We start from the raw sequence: 17990 nt of genomic DNA, 5'->3' as shown, positions 1-17990 counted from the left end.
CTCGCCTGCCATGCCTTCTTTCTTCTGTCTCATCGGTTTTTAAAGATGCACAGTGATGCCAGCCTCTCGCGTGGGCACTGGTTCAAGTCCTGGCTTTTGCCCTTCTGATCCCGCCCCCTGGAGGATGGCCCAGTGCTTGGGTCCCCGCCACCCATGTGGAAGACCCCAATGAAGCTCCTGGCTTCAGCCTGCCCAGCCTCGGCTGTGGGGCCACCTGGGGAGCAAACCAGTGAATGGGAGATTTCTCTCTCTCTCTCTCTCTGCCTCTCCTTCTCTCTAGCTGCCTTTCAAGTAAATAAATCTTAAAAAGATGTACATATACTGGATTCCTTCACAAAGTTCATGACAGAATGGGGTGAAAAGCTAAGTTTATTTTGGTTCAAAAAATGTTGCAACCCATATTTTTGATAATATGCATTTTCTGTGAATTTGTTGAAGAACTCCTATATATATGATTTCACCTTTTTTTGCACCAAAATGCACTCAACTTTTCATTCGGTTCCATGAATTTTTTGAAGGGCCCTCGTGTGTGTGTGTGTGTGTGTGTGTGCGTGTGTAAATGTAAATATTCAATTACTTCTTTCCAGTGCTCAGAAAACATGGAGGACAGTGTAGGAGGCATTTGTGAACCTGCCGCTCAGACACCACACACACAGCTGTGGAGCAATGCTGCTTCGAGCTGTACAAAGAGGTTGCCGAGGTGGTCTGAGCTCTTTGTCCTCCTCTCCTGGTTTCCCCCGTTTCTTCTTCCCTCCCCTCCTCCCTCCTTCCTTGTCTGCCCTCCCAGAAGCCGCACTTGTCCTGAGCTGGTGTATTTTTTCCACCCAGGACTTTGCACTTCTGTGACATATCCACGTGCCAGACTTTTCTATGTGCTTCCCCCTCGCAGTGAGGGTGGGGTGGGGATCGGGAGACGTCCACAGCTGCACGCTCCAGGGCCGCATTCCCTGGCAACCTGGGGAGCTCAGGGCCCCAGGGGCACCAGCTGATCCACTGTCCTTCCATGTATTTGCTGGGAAACTCTGGCATGCCCGAGTCCACAAGAACCCTCCCGGTGAGCGGCATTGCTCTTCTAAAGTTAAAGCAGCCAGGGCCGTGGGTGATTTGGGGACCCCTGGAAGCCCAGTGTTTCCGCCCCAGGTCACTGCAGAGTGGTGGGTCCAAGGTCTTCTCTGTGACAGGGGCCAGTGGAGGGCAGCGGGGTGGCGCCGGGCATGCATGGGCATTGGGAGCGAGATCGTCATTTATCTTAGGCAAATGACTTACGCTTATTGACCTGGATGGACCTGACAGAACCGCAGCTCCCTGTAGTAGTGTTACAGTTACTTGATTTATACTTGCGATTTATAATCTGTGTGCCCAGTCAATGCTGCCAATATCAGAAAGTAATGTCTGAGTTCAGATTCTGGCGTTTGGATTTTGTCTCAGGATCCAGTACATCCCCTGAGCAAAATAACCATACAACCAGGTCCCTGGCGACTGAGAACCCAAGGAACCAGGGAGGAAACCAAACAAACCTAAGGAACTCAAATAAGATTTCAAGGTTTATAAAAAGAAAAGGGAAGATTTTCCTGTGTGTCCTAACACATCCCATCACTGCTCATGATGTGCCCCAGGGAGAGGCTACCTGATGGAAAGCAGGTCACCCAGGAAACGCAGGGCCATGGCACGTGGACTATCCACCCGTGGTTGATGAAGACTCTCTTGCAACAGGACAAGAAGCCAGCCCAGAAGAACGAGCGAGGGAGAGGCTCCATCGAACAAAACCATGGCGGGCATTGTCTCATCTCAAAGAGGAGGTCAGGACCAGCAGCAAAGATTGATCCTGCCCACCCGCCCACATGCCCACCTGCCCACCCAGGAGGCTGTTGATTGTTGCAGAGCCAAGTTCAAGGGCTCCCATCTCCCACTGACCCATTCATCCTCCTCACCACGGCCTGGAGAGGTCAGGCACGTGTGGTCTGGCTGCATGCACTGCTGCACCCCCGATGTCCCAGCATGCATTGCACTTGCTCTCCAAGAGTAGTCAAAGAAAGTTTACTCCTTGAGCTTGAGAAGGCACCTGAGTGTTCTTTATACCTCTCTGAGTCCCTCCTAAGGTTGGACGGCCAACAGAAGACTCATCCAATATGGACCACAAATGTAGGGGCTGCAAACTCAAATGTATGGAGGGCATGCATGACAGCCTCTCAGGTGGTGTCCCCTTGGTCCCCTGAGCCACTGAGGGGCAGGGCGAGGCATTCCATGGGATGGAGCTCCGTTTGTTGTCGGAACGTTATCCCTGCCAGGGGCATCTGATGTGCCCCACGCCGTCACTCACTCGAAGACGTGCCCTACATCAGTCTGCATGGGCCCTCCAAAGCCTTGTTATTTTCTTGCCTCCTCTGTAAGTTCTACCTATCTATGAGCCGCTATACAATTGTTTTCTGTTTTCTTGAGTTAATTAGGGTTACTCTAAAAGGACCATCATGTCCCTAATATAAATAGGAAATGCTGCTTGCTGGCCACAAAGAGAAGGTAACTGCAAGGAGTCAGACTAGGGCGGAGCCCAAGGCCTGCTTTCTTCCTGCGGCAGAGGCATGTGATCAGTGGTGGAAACGTGGGTTGGTCTTCCATGAGGCTGGGACGGGAACTGAGAGGGGTGACTTCCGCACGCTGTATTTCCCTGTAAGCTCACCGCATCTTTACACCTCCCAAAGGCAGCTTCCCACTGCCGCAAATAGACTGCTCAGAGGCGTGAGCCCTTCGGCCCTGCATTATCTCACCGGCAGATACAACAGTCCCGGCTTCTCCAGTGAGCTCCATGAGAAGCACTCCAGAGAACACGATGCTCTGTCACGTCCCTCTTGTTTGGTACCAAACATGCAATATCAGCTTCCAGACGTGGTCTGATTAACACGCATGGAGTTCCTGTCAACATACTTCTATCAGAGCGTCACTAGTATGTGACCCTCCCGAGGGAACCTGTTGTCCACGCCAACGCTCCATGGGGAACCCACCCAGCTCTGAAGCTGAGGCTCACTCTGAATGGCCAGTGGCCTGACTCAGGAATAAGAGCAGGAAAATCCAAGGAGAATGTGGCTCTAGGACTGGCCTTGTGCAGTGTAGACAGATACTGGCGGGACTGTGACGGATGTGCAAGCCCAGGTGGGCCAGGCGCTTCAGACACGATGATACCAGGTAGCCCATGAGTGGGAATTAGACTCAGGGGGTGGCTCTGGTCCACATAGAAAGACGTGGCCAGTCCACACAGAGCCTGTAAAATACGTAGACAACTGGTGCCACCTTCAAAACTTTTAAACTGAATGTATAAACTTAACATGTTCTTAAGTAATTCCAGTGCTTGATTCAAAAATAAAATTTTTTCTTAGGACCAATAACTTATGAATAAATCAAAATAAAACCCAATGAGCATTAAGTTCTCTTAGAAGTTCAATGCCATTTACAAATTTTGTAGTAAGAGTTCAACTTAATACCCCAAGTCTAAATCAATTATTCAATTAAACATTTCAACCTAAGTAAGCAGACTGATCTGAATCCTTAATTAAACACATTCTTTTAAATTTTGAAGTCCACAAAATTCCAAGTATACACACATTTCCCAGCATAGCACTACCTCCATGGTTTTGATGCTCTCAAATATTTCTCTACACCAGGAGTGAAAGATAATTGGCTCCTGAGGAAAATAGCGCATTATCCCACACAACTGTTTCAGGTTATGTTTCTAGATAATTTATGGAATTTTCTTCTGAACTTGCCTGAGGTTGCATCCTAAGCAAAAATTTTCACTCAGGACCGATGAGAATCTTTATCATGCCCCATGAGGGACCTGTTTACTGTTGCCATGGTGAGGAGATGGGCATGCCCTTGGCACTAGATTCAGGTTTATATCTGTATCATCCATGTCTTTGTCTGTATCTGTATTCTCTCTCCCTCCCAAATCATTTGACTGGATTTTTGTACCATTTCCAACTCTTGACCTTTGGACTCAAGAAAATCCATCATATATTCTGTCATAGCTCACATGGAACCACACAGGGTTTCTATCAGATATTAGCATGTAGCTTGCTACATTTTTTATATTTCTTGTGGTTTTGTCTGATAATTCAGTCACAAGTTTTAAGTTCACCGCATATCAATTCACATAATCCATTTAATAAAAGCTTAAAAAGTGATCCTTAACAACAATATCAAGCTGGAGACATCACACTATCTGATTCAAAGCATACTACGAGGCTAGATTAATTAAAACAGTACAGTAATGGCATAAAAACTGACATATAGATCAATGGAAAAGAAAAGAGTCCCAAAGTTTATCCATGTATATACAGCCAACTGGGTTTTGACAAAAGTGCTCAGACAATACATTGGAGTACAGATAATCTCTTCAACAAATGGTGCTGGCAAACTGGATGTATATATGCAGGAGAATGGAATTAGATCCATACTTCTCATCATATAAAAATGGACTCAAGGGCCGGTGCCGCGGCTCACTAGGCTAATCCTCCACCTTGCGGCGCCGGCACACCGGGTTCTAGTCCCAGTCGGGGCACCGGACATAGACTAGAATGTAGAAACAGTTTAACTTTCTGAATACTATGCTAGCTATTTTCTTAATTTAACTGCCTGAATACTGCCAGCAATTTTCTTAAATCATGTGCAGTAGGCCGGCGCCGCAGCTCACTAGGCTAATCCTCTGCCTTGCAGCGCTGGCACACCGGGTTCTAGGCCCGGTCGGGGTGCCAGATTCTAACCCGGTTGCCCCTCTTCCAGGCCAGCTCTCTGCTGTGGCCCGGGAGTGCAGTGGAGGATGGCCCAAGTGCTTGGGCCCTGCACCCCATGGGAGACCAGGAGAAGCATCTGGCTCCTGCCATCGGATCAGTGCGGTGCGCCTGCTGCAGCGCGCCGGCCTTGGTGGCCATTGGAGGGTGAACCAACGGCAAAGGAAGACCTTTCTCTCTGTCTCTCTCACTGTCCACTCTGCCTGTCAAAAAAAAAAAAAAAAAATGAACTCAAGATGGATCAAAGACCTAAATTTAAGACCTGAGACTATGAAGTTGTAAGAAAATGTAGGGGGGACACTCTAAGACTTTGGTGTGGGTGGTGATTTCTTGGATAGGAACCCCAAAGCACAGGCAACAAAATCAAAACTTAGGGACCGGGGCTGGCACTGTGGTGCACTTGGTTAATCCTCCGCCTGCGGTGCAGGCATCCCATGTGGGTGCCGGGTTCTAGTCCTGGTTGCTCCTCTTCCAGTCCAGCTCTCTGCTGTGGCCAGGGAGTGCAGTGGAGGATGGCCCAGGTGCTTGGGCCCTGCACCCCATGGGAGACCAGGAGGAAGCACCTGGCTCCTGGCTTTGGATTGGCGCAGCTCTGGCTGTGGCGGCCATTTGGAGATGAACCAGTGGATGGAAGACCTTCCTCTCTGTCTCTCCCTCTCACTGTCTGTAACTCTGCCTCTCAAATAAATCAACAAAAATCTTTTTAAAAAAAGCAAAACTAAACTCAGATGCTTCTGCACAGCAAAGAAATGATCAGCACAGTGAAGAGATATCTAAAAGAATTTGAAAAAATATCTGTGGGCTACCTGTGTGGCAAAGGATTCAGATCCAGAATTTATCAGCAACTTAAAAAACTCAACAAGAAAAAACCAACCAAGATAAGAAATGGGTAAAAGGACCTTAAAAGACAATTCTCAATAGCAGCGACACAGATACAAATGGCCAACAAATTTACATGAAAAAATGCCCACCATCACTCATCGTCAGGGAAATGCAAATCAAAACCACAGTGAGCTATGACCTCACCCCTGTCAGAATGGCTGAAGTACAAAACACAGCGAGGAACAGATGCTGGCAAGGATGTGGATAAAGGGGGACACTTAGACACTGCTGGTGGGAACGTCAATTTGTGCAGTCACTGTGGAGAACAGTGTGGGCATTTCTTAAAAAACTAGACTTAGACTTGTCATATGACCCAGCAATCCCACTACTGGATCTAAACCCAAAAGACAGGAACACATTGTATCAAGGAGATACCTACACCACTGTGTTTACAGCAGCCCTGTTCACAATGGTCAAAATACGGAATCAACCAAGGTGTGCATCATCAGATGAATGCAGAAAGAAAACATGGCATACCTATACGATGGAATATGCTACATCTCTTAAATGGCATGGAATTCTACCATTTGCATCAAATGAACGCAACCGGAAGAAATCATGTTGAGTGAAATGAGCTGGGCATGGACAAATACCACATGTTCTCCCTTGCACGTGGGAGCTAAGATTTAAGAAAAAGAGAAAAAGAAAGAAATATCTGTGTGTATCAGTATTGCTGCAAATATAGCTTTGTCAAACTTTGTTTTCTACTTTTGTTAAACTAATGGTGAAGAATGTTATGCTAAATAGTTTTAACGATCTGTGATTACTTTGAAATTTACCATATATGGGTGAAATAGTCATTTTTCCATCTGATTATTGTTTATAACTATTGTCTATATTTCTCCTAACTAGGGGCTTTGCTTTTCACTTGTGGAAGTCTTTATTTCCTGGAGCATTAAGCCCGTCCCTGTAATGTCAATTACAGATAGTTTATCTCAAAAGTGAAGGCGGGAAGGGGGAAACGCAGAGGGAGTGAGGGTGTAGGGAAGGAAGGGGAGGGAGGGAATGTTATTATATTCTTAGGATTGCATCTGTGACGTGTATCTAACTGGTTAGAAGCTAAAAAACTCAAAGTTAAAATTAAAAGAAAAACACAGAAAAGCAGAAATATGAAAACCTTATGGTCAATGAGGGCTTGAACCTTGAATTAGCAAGTACTACTGAGTACTGGTGAAGAGTGAGGACTCCGAGGTCAGGCTGTGGGGAATCAGAATGCTGGCTTCCTACTCTTTTTCATTTTGCTTTATTCTTTAAAGGTTTATTTATTTGAGAGGCAGAGTTATAGACAGAGAGGTCAGTCTTTTTCCATCTGCTGGTTCACTCCCCAAATGGTTGCAATGGCTGGAGCCGGACCCATCTGAAGCCAGGAGCCCAGAGCTTCTTCCAGGCCTCCCACACGGGTGCAGGGGCCTAAGCACTTGGGCCATCTTCCACTGCTTCCCAGGCCATAGCAGAGAGGTGGATCAGAAGTGGAGCAGCCAGGACTTGAACCGGTGCCCACATGGGATGCAGGTGACACAGGTGGAGGCCTAACCTACTATGCCGCAGCGCCGGCCCTTGGTTTCTTACTCTTAACCATTAGACTATGGGCATCTCACGAGCTGAGTGTGTTATCAGATGCTTCAGATACAGCTTTGACTCGAGATACAGCCAAGTACAATGTGTGGTGGTCTGTTTTCTGTGTTAACTCGGGAGGCTACAGTAGCCAGTTATAGAAGCCAGCACCACCTTAGGCCTTGCTGTGATGGTGTTGGGTAGACGGGGTTGACATTTATAATCCCGTGGTGTTAAGTAAGGGACATTGCCCTCAGCCTTGGGCGGCCTCGCCCAGTCCATTGCAAAGGCATCACTGAGGTTTCCCAGAGGCAGAGGAATTCTAGCATCAGCTCTGCTCCGTCTCCAACTCTGGCCTACCCTACGAATTCAGACTTGCCAGCCCTACAGTCATGGAAGCCAGTTCTCTGAGTAACAAGACCCTGGAGAATCCTGACCAAGGCCCTTGCCTGTTCTTCTCCTTCCTCCCTCCTTCCTCCCCTCCTCCATCCTTTTTTCCATCGGGTCCAAAGGAACAAACTTCGGGTCCTCCATGCTGGGACCAGGAGCGGTGACTACAACCTCGTCTCCAGTAAGATCAGCGACACACTGACTGCCAGTCAAATTCTGCTTCCAACAGGGGCGTGCGCATCCTGTGTTCTGCTTCGCGACATGAGGAGCTGAAAGAGTACCACCCGTCTTTCCTACGAGATGCGATAGGAGTGCTCGCTTGGCATCTGAACGCTAACTCTCACGTCAGGATACGCGCTAAGAAACTGGGCTGTCAAGGGAGAGCATGGTTTCTTCTCATTTCTGTTCAAGGAGGTGGACTTGACAGTGTGCGGACCTGTTGCTGGGGTGTCAGCTGGATGGTGGTGATGAATCCGCGGGGCGCAGAGAGGCAGTGAGTTCTGTAGGTCAGAGGCTGCATTGGCAGGACAACATGTAGCATATTCCTCTTCAGCCACTTCTCACACTATCCTGGGTGCCGTCAAGACAGGAGAGAACCCTGGAACATACAATGAGGTTCTTGAATCAGCCTCCACACACCCAAGGTCAGGGAGAAAGGAGCTGGCAGGCATTGGGGTGGCTTTGGAAACCCCTCGCCGTTGAGAAATCTTTTCCAGTTCTGTCACTGGCTGTGCAGAGGAAGAGCCGGACGTTTGTGGTCTTTATCCAGCATCCACGGTTCTAAACTTGGTCTGTGTGTGTTGCCTTCATGCACGTTCCTAATACAGGATAATGCCAGCTGTGGGACTTGGATATTCTGTGGAATTTGAGCGTCTCAGCCTGGGAAGCACCTCGTTTATTTAAGGGTACCATGCAGCAGATGTGCAGTTCTACCCGAATCTAGGATGTGTGTGTGGGAGAGCAACGAAGCCAGCATGTGAAACTCAAAGCCAGCATTGGAGCTGTTGAAGCCCCATTAGGTCAACTCAGCTTCCTGGAGGTCAAGTCCTTTACCTGGACTTCTGAGTGAAGTCCTTAGCTCATCTGAGCCTCTTTCAAATGTCACCTTTTCCAGGAGACCTCAGATAACATCGTCCTTTCCTTCTCCCAACTGTGTCAGTTTCTCTGCCTTTTCTACCCTTGGCTATAAAAACTGCTTCTGAAAAAGCTGGAGTCCCCCACTTCGTGTGTGCTTCACCGTGGTGTTTGGGCCTGAATGGTGAGGAGGCCAGCGTTTTGTAGATGATCACATACAAAGGTCACACAAAGTGGCTGTCTGTTGTCCTTCTGTTGTGGGTAGTCGGAAAGCAGGTGCAAACCGGGGCCAGTGCTGTGGTGCAGTTGGGTTAACGCCCTGGCCTGAAGTGCCAGCATCCCACATGGGCGCTGGTTTGAGACCCTGCTGCTCCACTTCTGATCCAGCTCTCTGCTGTGGCCTGGGAAAGCAGTAGAAGATGGCACAAGTCCTTGGGCCCCTGCACCCACGTGGGAGACCCAGAGGAAGAAGCTCCTGACTCCTGGCTTCGGATCAGCACAGCTCCAGCTGTTGCAGCCAATTGGGGACTGAACCAGCAGGATGTAAGACCTCTTTCTCTCTCTGCCTCTCCTCTCTGTGTGTAACTCTTTCAAATAAATAAATAAATCTTAAAAAAGAAAAAGAAGATGCAAACCCCCAGGAGCCCTGCAGAGATGGTGACTGTGTGTTGTGAGGGCTATGGGCTATTAGGTGACACTGGCCAAATTATCATGCAGAAAATGACCACCTTCTGAACTACGTGGGCTGCTCCAAACCTGGAGGGCAGAACAGCAATCCACTGTCTCTTACCAGAACGCCTATGAGAAGGGAAAGAAAAACAGGGCTTTTTACACATTCAGATTTTCTCTGCTAGAAAGGACAGCCCCTTTCTGTCCTGCAGAAGCCTACAGACACCTCAGGGCCACTGAGGAGGGGCAGCTGTCTCCCCGTGCTTACGCATTGCAGAAACGTGTCGTCATGGTCATTATTGGAGAAAGCGATTGAAATTTTAATTATTAAGTAGAGGGACTGGAGAGCACTTCCACGGAGCGTCCGGCGCTCCCGGGGTGAGCGGCCATCAGTGCCGCTGATGGGAACCTGGACGTGTGATGGTTGTGCCGCGACCCCTGCCGGGGCAGAGGCAGCAGTCTGCCTGCCCCCCACCGCTGCCTGTCTCCTGCGATGTCGGCTCGCGGTGTACCGCAGAGCCAGTGTTTAGACCAAATGTGCCGTAATGTGAAAACATCAATTATGTCCTTCCGGTGCTCAGATGAAGCACGCTTGCCTTTGATTTAATAGCCAAGGAGCATTTCCGAGGCACACAAACATTTCCACCGTGAAGCGCGAAGGTTACGCTCAGAATCCGCGTTTGTTTTCTTGTGCAGAACAATGGGCACTGCGTTGATTGGCTCTGTGCTCTCCGCACAGTACTACTCCCCGTGTCTGAATTCCACACCGTCTGCCAGGCACTGGACTGCAGCAGGCGTGCTCACCAAAGCGAAATACTGCCTTTGCCAGCAATTGCTACATGTTGGGGAAAGTGAGGCGCGCATGGTCACTAGGACTCACTAGCTGCTTGGTCTAAACCTTGTAATCACCAGAAGCCCTGAGTGTGTATGTGTGTGTGTGTGTCTTGTGTGTGTTTTCCTTTCGAAACCTGTAGGCAGTATCATCGTTTGAGTGGCCTCAATGCCTTCATCTTAGCTGGAGCGAGGATGGGAATGAAGATGACGCCCGGGGTGATCCAAAGGCAAGGCTGAGCTCTCCAGGGCTGCAGCGCTTCCTGGCTCAGACAGTGCCACCTGCTGTCCAGGGCCCCTCGAGTGACCTGATGGGCAAAGGAAGCCACCTGCAGATGGGCAGTGTCTGCTCCTGGTTGGTCACCACGTTTCAGGGGGAGATTGGTACTCCAGGTTAATTGCACTGGAGACCTGTATTTGGGTTTCTCTTCCTGCCAAGCCGCCAAGACCAGGAGATGCTCTATCCTCTATTGGAATAGTGAGAGCATTCTCAGAGCACACTTGGGGTAACTAGTCCAGCATCTGATGTAAGTGAAGTGACCCATCTGGCTTTAGTTCCCTTTTGAGAAAGTCCAAGCTATATAATCACTGGAGCCCACGGGAGACTTGTTGTCCAAGGGGCCAGTGTCTCCTGTTGGTGGAGTGCAGAGAGCGGACTCCAATCCCCACCCCCCCCAACTTGTGAGGGTGGGATTTCCTGAGTCCCTAGATCTGCTGCAAGAATGCTTGGAATTCCCAACCTGTGGGGCACCGGGCCTCCCTGACACCCAAGCCCAGCTTCTCAGATAGCCTCTCTGTGGTCCGCTCTGGAACGCCTCTCCGAGGAAGGTATTTTCCTGGTTTTCTCTACTCTGTTTTGTAATAGATTTATCAGAGGTTGCAGGAAGCTTTTTGCTCCAGTGGTAACGGTTCAGTTGTTTGGTTTTATTTTTGTCTTCCTCTCCTTCATAATCCAAGGGCTTTCAATGACATGCCCCCTAATGGGAGATTTCAGGTCCAGAAATGGGTCAGAAGAAACTATTACATTGAAAGCAGGTGTCTTGGTGCTGCTTGTTCTATTTAGATGGGATAATTGCGGTTGACTTTTGTGAAAGACACCTTTAACACTAAGTCCCATATCCCTCTTCATTCAGCTTAGCCATCCATCCAGCCCATCATTCAGCTTCTCCTGTGTGTCCCTGGGGCGTAGTAGGCATGGTGTAGGAACAGTGGGAACAAATATGAATGGTAATTGATTGTATAATTAAGAAGTTCTCTGCCCATAGTAGAGGACAGACTTGGAGGGGGTACAAAGTTTAAAACAAAACATTGATTGGCGCTGTCTTATGAAGTTGTAGTGGTTGCAATGAGAGAACTCTTTGTAAGGAAGTGCTGACGGTCAGTGTGTGAGGAGACCGTGGAGAGTGGGTCTGTCACTGCTTGGGAATAACGCACAAAGGCGGTGTAATACTCCCTCTGAGTGGTCTCAACACTGTCTACACTGTAATAGCTTCCCTTGGCACTGGGTTCATGTAGGAGGGTACAGGACAGGAAGTACAGTGGGTCAGCAGGGAGTGCAGAGAGCGTTTTCTAGAAGCTCAGTGACCACTCAGGCTTGGGGAGCAAGGTCATGCTGGAGTGTGGGAGCACGCTGAGGTAGAAGCCCCTGGTCATGCATGTGCTGGTGGAATTCCACAGGTGTAACTTCAAGTCATGGGAAACATAACTTCTACTGCCATGAATAAGGCTTCTAGGGAAGTTGACAGCTGTTTATAGTTCATGTACAGTCCTACCTGTCATGATTCAGCATAGCGATCAGGAGCCATTTTATCCTACGCAATTATTACCTATTGATGCCATAAACTTTCTACCTGCCTCATTTTCTAGGACACTGAACGGAAGATCAGACACATCCTCAGAGAACTAGAAGGAGTTTCTTAACCAGTGGCTCAGAGGGAGCCATAGTGTATACAGAAGTTCAGAGCTGGAAGGAACACCGCAAATTCCAGAACCAAAAATGGCGCAATGAGAGTTGAGGATGTTGCTGGAGGAAACAGGAATGACAGAAACAGAAGAGAAATGGAATTTGCGGCCAGAAAACAAGCTGGACTCTATTAAGGAGGATAGATTTTGAGCCTATAGAGGATCATTGAATGGGGTGAGATTTGATGGTGTTTGCATGGAGTTGTTACAGAACATGGATTACTGGGGGAACATGTTGGAGTCAAGAAGAGAGTAGGCTGTTAGAAGAGTTGAGGCAAAGGATGGAAGGAGCTTGAGTCAGTAGAACGGGGGGCTGGATGTGGGACTCATTCAGCTACAGGAATCAGTGGCCCGCTGCTGGGGATAAGAGTCTTGAGTGTGTCTACGGAGGACTACAGGTGCCACTCACTGCGAAGCTTGAGCTGAGAGGAGGTAGCATATGTTTGCATGTGGATGATGGAAGAGGCAGAAAAGTAAGTTAAATGTTGACATTTTGCATTTGAAATGCTTATGAAAATTTCACACGGGAATGTCTAGTAGGCAGTGTGAAGTATATTGCTGGAGTTCAAGGAAGTGGTCTAACCAGGGAGACAGACTTGGGGTCCATCCATTGCAGATAGGAGACAGAACCACAGAAATAAATGAGCTGGGGCTGGTGTGGGGGTGCAGTGGCTTCAGCCATTGCTCACAAAGCTCTCATCCAATATGAACACTGGTTTGAGTCCTGGCTGCTCCACTCTGACTCAGCTCCCGCTAACATGCCTGGGAAAGCAGCAGATGACTGCCCAGCTGAGCCCCTGCAACCCACGTGGGAGACCAGGATGGAGTTCCCAGCTCCAGTATCGTGGCCATTTAGGGAATAAGCGGTGGGTGGAAGTGCCCTCTCTCTCGCTCCCCCTCTTTCTCTCTCTCCCCATCTTCCCCTCTCTCTCCCTCTCTCTCCATCTCCCTCTGTCACCTTGTCTTTAAATTAATAAATCTTTTTAAACAAGAAGTAAATGAGACATCCCAAAGGAGGACCTGGTTTGAAAACAGTGATGGATGGAGGACTTGAGCAGATCAAGTTCAAGGATTGGTAAAAGATGAGCTTGTGGTGCAGACTGAGAAGTACCAAAGGACTTGAAAAAGTTTATGGAAATGCAGTTAAAATTCAATTGTTTCGGTGTAAGAAATGCGGAATCCATGTGTATAAGGGGTCTTCAAGAGGTTCATGGAAAAGCATATTATGAATAAAAACTGTGCATGATTTCAAAGTTTGTTTTTGCATAAAATACTAAGCCTATCTTTTAATTCCATTTTCTCCACAAACATTTTGGTGTGTGCTCATATGTGATGGGAGGGGATATGGCATCGCCAATGAGCAGTGTATCCCAGAGGCCAGTGGAGGGGGGCCAGAGTCCATGCTATCAAATGTGGCAGGCTGCTAAGAGCAGGCTACTCATCAGGGTCAGGACTAACTATGCATGATTTGTCTCATTCTTTTCTTCTTTGCACAATGCCGTCTCCCAGTATAATCAAAGTCTCGTCCATCTGGAGACATGGGATCAGGAGTGAGTCTGCAACCATTGATGTTTAATAATCCTACCCACAGAGGATTGCTTTGATCCCAATCACAAAGTCTGGAGAAGACCCAGATGTGCAGCTACCTCTGGTTTGTAAGCTGGCATTTTCCTGTTGCAACACCACAGGGAAAGGCATCTGAAGACCTGATTTGGTATTCAGTTAATACCATAGCCCATGCTTTCCCATTACCTAGAAGCTAATGACTATCTAAATTAGTTATATGGCCCAGAGCAAAGATAAGGTGGTTAGTATGTCTGACCAGTCATTAGAGTGTGTCTTTCTAGAAAAATATCCTCTCAAGTGAAATGACACCATGAAGTTCTATCAGCAGTATAGCTAACCCTTATTAAAAGGTCTACTTTGAATGTCTCCCCAGGGTAATCATATAAAAAAAAGAATCAAAATTTAATATGTCGTTAACAGAGGTTGACTTGCTGAAAAATAAGCTGAATTAGTTGGAAATTACTGCTCAAACATTCTGTAGCCGGCAAATATGACTCTGGTTCTCAAGAGAACAGTAGCAATAAAAAACACACAGCTATGTTTTGCATACCAAAGTTGGCATACTTTAAATATAATCAATGATTTCAGTTCAAAACTCGTGTAATAGCTTTTGTAGAGAAGGTTCATAGCCTGAGGCCAACCATATTTTCTATTTCTTCAGTATTCCTTTGCTCAATGGGTTTGTTTGATAGAGCATTCTTTATAAACAAGGCACTATGCTAGGCTGTAGGGTATACCAAGATGTTAGAAGTTGTGTTCATTGTCAATTACAACACACTAGAAGCAGCAGCAAAGTGGTAAACACATATTTATATAAATACTACATAAAGCAAACAATGCTTGATGAGAATCATGGGTAATGGAGCACTAAGGGTACGTGGTCGGCAGGAGTACCTTGGGCTGGACTGTCGAGTAATCCCTTGCTGGGGACGCTGGCTTGCTGTACCCAGAATTCCTGCGGCACCCAGCGGCACTACTGCCTCTGGATGGTTGCTGTCAGGTCTGTGCCGCCCCGAACTGGTGTCTCTGCTGCCCACTCCATGGCTCATACCAAGGAGCCCACGCCCTCCCTGCTTCTAGCAGTGTCATTCAGTTTTATCTGGCTTTCCTTCCTGCGTGCTTTCTAGAAGTCAGCTGAGGGCAAGCAGACGTTGGACTCCCTAAGTTGACCATTGAGTCCTGCCTCCCGCTGATCCTGGCCAGGCCGTGGTTGGGATCTGGCAGAGCACTTGGAGGGTACCAACTAGCAAAGTGGTGGGGTCTTTGGGTCAATGTCCACTAAGTCCACTGGCGTTCTCTTTTTGATATCCAGATATGGAATAGTCTACTTTCTCAGTCCTAGTGAACTGACACTTCAGAGTTAAAGGCCAAATATTTGATTCAGCATGAATCAGAAATTCTACAAAATCTAAGTCTGGAAGATTCTACTGAAACTCAGCCCCAGCTAAATAAAGCAACATCAGAACACCATACTTAGAGACACAGTGTTGTGTAGCCACCCTACCATGATAATCCTTACCCAGTGATCACTTTGGCCAATATCGTCAACTAAAATTTGGAGACACCCAAATTCAAGTTGTGCAAACATTGCACCATGTTACTGCATTCAGTCAACTTTAGGAATCTGTCTTCCATGGAGCCTGAAGGGTGAACACCACTATGGAGACACCTTTTGGGTACATTCTCAAGCCAGAGATTTGATCAGGAAGACTGATGGAGTTGGCCAATTTCTATGGAGGCCCCTATTTATTCCTGGAATCTTTGAGTCTCGGAGATTTTGTTTTAGAAGAAATTTTGTTATCATTTTCATTTTGACAAGTGAATTCACTGATATAACCCCCACTACAATCAGGATTTACAACATTCCATCACCAAAAAGGAAGTCTTCTCTTGTCCTTTCGGAGCCAACATCTTCCAGTCCATACTCCAGCCTGAGTCAATCAGTGACCTACCTTCTGTAACTACAGACCTGCCTTAGCTGTTACATAATTTTAAATCATATAGGATACTTTCCTTTATGTCTGATTCCTTTCTCTCAGTCCATCTTAAATATTCATTGTTGTTGTTACATATATTAGTAGTTCATTAATTTAAATTGTTGATTTTATTATTTGAATATATTACCATGCATGTATCCATTCACCCCTCAATTAACACCTGAATTACTTACAGCCAGGGGTTATTAGGAAAAAGGATGCTATGAAAATTTCTGCACATGTTTTTGTGTGGGCAATATTCCTGTAGAGTGTAGGATTTTCCTTGGCGACTACTGACGAATGGATTTGCTGAACTTCCTGGCGGGCGAGTATTTCCCTCAGTGAGAAATGGCCCGGCTGTTCCCGAGGTGGGTGTGTTGCTTCACATTTCCATCCATAATGGACACGCCACAACCTCAACAACAGCTGGCATTGCCAGTGTTTCTAACTTTAGCCATTCTAGTGAGCACGTATGGGGCACAGCCTTGTGGTTTTAATTTGCATTTCTGTGATACTGTTGATGTTGAATATCTTTTCATATGCCTTATTTGCACTATGTGGTTTCTCCTCCTCCCATTTTTTGGGGGTGTTTATCCTTATTAGAGTGGTAAGTGTTCTTTGCATTTTCTAGATATGCAAATTTATTTTTAGTCTGCAGCTGGTAGTTTCATTTTTCTAAATCATCTTTTAAAAACTGCTTTAAAATTTTGATGTAGTCCAATTTACCCTCTTCTTCCCTTTCATGTTCTGAGTTTCCCTCATCCTAAGGAATTGTTAAGGTTAGGAGGTGGCTTGAGTTTGTCACACGGGGTTCACACGTGTGAGTCTTGGTCTTCAGTGTGATGATCTCGTGGTGTGGTATGAAACTTTAAGAGGTGGGGGAATAGTGGGAAGTTCTTAGGCCACTGGGGTAGCTGTCCTTAGATGGGATTAAGGCAGCTCCTGTGCGACCACTGAGCTGCAGGCAGTCCTTGCACTACTTGAAGGCAAAGCTTTCCACTACATTCTATAAATTCTCCCTAGAGCCTAGCGTAGGGCTATACCCACCCCTGATTTAGGAGAACGATAAGTTAATCAAGTGACCACAGGTATAGCCATGGAGATTAAATGGCACACCTGATACCCTTGGCGCGTCAGGAGAGAGGAGCGATCTACTGTCTCCGTACTGTAAGATCTCGTGCATAGTTAGTTACTCTTCAGTTACACAACGCTCAGGGTCATGTCTACGACGTTGTGTACATTTGTGTATTACCTTTCTTTGTATTAGTATGGGCCAGGTGGAGGGGTAACACGGAACCAGGGGTTCTGCAAAGCTAACATTTCCTTATACAGACAAAACCTTCCTCCAAGGTTCAGCCTCTGCTCCCGAATTGTGTGTATCCACTGGGCAGGGCTGCAGGGCTGTGCAGGAGACACAGGGTAGAGGGCGCGTTCCAGGATGATGAGCCATGAGCTGGGCCACACGAAGGCTGACGTACAGAGCTAGAGATTCTTGTCGAGAAAAGGGAACCATCTGAGCATTCACAATTCGAACACCACCTTCCCATCATCCTCCACCTGCGTGAGACTAAGGAACGGACAGCCGTCTGGCGGCTATTTCAGTTTTGTTCCCATTGAGAGCCTTCGTGTATTCTCTGGGCAATATTCGAGGGAACACGTCCTTCCTCCCTCTCTGAAACCCTCATCTCTTGGAGTGTAGAATTCAGGATCTGCTAACTGAAGACGATGAAGCAGGCTCAACAACTGGGATGAATCACATTCTTTTGGATATGTAAGGGTTTTCAGCCAATTAACTATGCCAGGATATGATGCTCCTCCATTCATCAGTATATTATTGGAAATTAATTGGTAATTTCTCAGCAAGGATAAACTCACATTCCTCGGCAGGGAAATGGAAAACTGAAGCATCAGATAGTTAAGTGACCTCTTGAAAGTATCCACAGTGAGCGACCCCTCGAATTCTGGTGTATGTGTCCCAAGGTCTCTTATAAACACCCAGCGAGACAGATTACACCGGTGTCAGCGGGAAGGGCCAGGCAGCAACCGCGAGTTCCGGCACCGTGATTTCCCTCCCAGTGCCTGCCGGGCCGCCGCCCCGCTTCCCTGGGCAGCTCCACTCCCTCAGGGCCACCGCAGAGGCTCAGCGCTGCAGGCACAGCCGCTTCTCACAGCTCAGGTCCCTGTCGTCATCGGAGGCTCCGGGTTGGAATCCTGGCGCGCTGAGCTGCACCGGAAGGCGCTGTGGGGGCTCAGGAAGCTCTTCAAACCAGGGACGCTAGCAGCAGGGAGTGTGCAGGCAGCGGCA

The 17990-nt window shown here is 47.6% G+C and overlaps 1 protein-coding gene across 8 annotated transcripts in view; it reads right to left on the bottom strand.

Annotated features, from left to right (window-relative positions):
• PRKN (parkin RBR E3 ubiquitin protein ligase) overlaps window positions 1-17990 on the bottom strand; it is a 1400595-nt gene that overhangs the window by 85349 nt on the left and 1297256 nt on the right. The window lies entirely within an intron of this gene.

Source organism: Oryctolagus cuniculus, chromosome 5, assembly GCF_964237555.1.
Source record: "Oryctolagus cuniculus chromosome 5, mOryCun1.1, whole genome shotgun sequence".
Classification (NCBI taxonomy): Eukaryota; Metazoa; Chordata; class Mammalia; order Lagomorpha; family Leporidae; genus Oryctolagus; species Oryctolagus cuniculus.
The sequence above is the reverse complement of the archived record's forward strand: the minus strand, read 5'-3'. Positions and strand labels throughout refer to the sequence as shown.